Source organism: Pteropus medius, unplaced genomic scaffold, assembly GCF_902729225.1.
Source record: "Pteropus medius unplaced genomic scaffold, Ma_sr-lr_union100, whole genome shotgun sequence".
NCBI lineage: Eukaryota > Metazoa > Chordata > Mammalia > Chiroptera > Pteropodidae > Pteropus > Pteropus medius.
Genome location: NW_024349797.1, coordinates 22097208 through 22099496, shown reverse-complemented (window position 1 = coordinate 22099496; position 2289 = coordinate 22097208).

Here is a 2289-nt window from a genome sequence, read left to right as displayed (position 1 = left end):
TATTCCTGATGAACACAGATGCAAAAATCCTCAATGCAATGCTAGCAAACCAGCCAACAGCACGTTGAAAGGTCAAAAGTAGAGTTTATCTCTGTGATACAGGATGGTTTAACATACACTCAGCAATAAGTATGACTTACCACATTAACGGAATGAAGGGAAAAGATCATATGATGGTCTCAGTGGACTTTCTGGGATAAGCCCCACTGTTTATCATGTAAAGTCATCCTCCTTTGTTACTTGAATTGATTTGCTAATATTTTGCTAAGGATTGGGGCATCGGCGTTTATGGGGGATATTTCGGTCTGTAGTTTTATTTTCTTGTGATGTCTTTGTCAGTCTTTGACATTAGGGGAATATGGCTTTATAAATTGGATTGGGAAAGATTTTATACTCCTTTAAAAAAAAGATTTAATGAACAGTAGGCATCAGTTTTTCTTTAAATGCTTAGTGGAACTCACCCGTGAAGCCATCCTGGCTTGAGCTTTATGTTGGGGGAAGGTTTTAAATTACTAATTCGGTTACTTTGCTTAGAAATTTTTCTTTCTTTTTCTTCTTTACTCGGTTTTGGTATTTTATGTTTCTCTAGAATTTTTTTTCTTTTCATCTAAGTTGCTTAAGTTTTTGACTTAAAGTTATTCATAACCTTCTCTTATAATCCTTTTACTCCATGAAATTCTGCAGTGACGTTCCCTCTTTAATTCTTGATTTTGTTAAATCTTTCTTCTTTCTAAATAATTTTAAATCTAAAAATTCCCTCTAAACATCACTTTAATTACATCACATAAATTTAATGGCATGTTTTTATTTGTTTTATCCTTTTTCCTTTTTAATTTTTTTCTTTGACCTTTGTGTTAATGAGAAGTGCGATGTTTGCTTTCTAAATATGAGTATTCTCTTGATTGCCTTTTTTTGGTTCATTTCTAATTTAACTCTGTTATGATCCGAGAAAATACTTTTAGATCATTTCAATTATTTTAAATATATTGAGAATTTTTTTATGCCTAGCGTGTGATCTATCCTGGAGGACCTTGCAGGGGGGCTCGAAAACCCTGTGTAATTTTCTGCCGTTGGGCGGATTGTTCTATATGTGTTAGGTCGAGTTGCTTAATAGTGTTTTTCAACTCTCGTATATCCTTACAGACTTCCTGTCTATTCGTTGTATCATTTACCGAGAAAAGATGATTTAAATCAACTATATTAAATTCAAGTATAACGGTTAAGTATCTATTACTCGTCTAAATTTCATCATTCTTTTCACGATTACTCTAGGGCCCTGTTTTTCAAGGTGCATATAAATTCATAACTATTCCTTCTCCCTGATGTACTGATTATTTATCATCAGGAAACGGTCCTCTTTGGCTTTAGTAATGTTTCTTGTCTTAAAGTCCATTTTGTCTGATACTAGTGTAGCCTCTCCAGCTTTAAGATGACTGTTACAACACGTCTTTTTCCATCCTTTTATTTTCAGTCCAGTTTCAGTCCAGTTGTGTCTTTGAATCTAAAGGGTGTCTTCCATAGTCACCGTTCAGAGTTTGCTTTTTTGTGCAGTTTTACAATCCCCACCTTTCGACAGGAGCATTTAATTATATTAAATAGAATTATTGATATTTTGCAATTTGTATTCTCTATGACTCACGTATCTTTGTTATTCTTTCGTTCATTTCTTGCCTTCTACATTGTTTAAACAAATTCTCAAGGTGCCATTTTTATTCCTCTCTGATTTTTTTAGCTACGCTTTTTTCTCAGTGATTATTCTATGAATTATCATATGCACCTTGAATTTGTCACACTGTCCTTTAGGTTAATAATCACTTAATTCTGAAAAAAACATAGCAACCATAATGCAAGATCGGTTCCTTTTCTCAGCTCTCATTTGTGCTATGATTCTCAAATATATCACACTTTTATTTTATTTATAGTGTTTTTGAGTATATATTTGTGTAGCCTTTAGGAATTAAATTATATATACATCACTTGTCAGTCTACTGAGGTTATCATTTTACTATTTCAAGTGAAAATTTAAAAATCACCTTTTCTCTGCATTGCTTTGCTCTTCTTTGTTTATAGCTGTTTTAAACATTCTCCATACATTAAAAACTCCATCAGATGGGGTTATAATTTTCACTTCGACTGTCGAATGTAATTTAGAAAACTCACGAGAAGGAAAAGCCTGTTATATTTGCTCCTGTTTTTGCTCATTTCGTTGTTTTCCTTTCTTTCCGGCGTTTCAGAAATCCTTTATTTTAACCATTTCCTTTATGTTTAGAGAACTTCCTTTAGCCATTC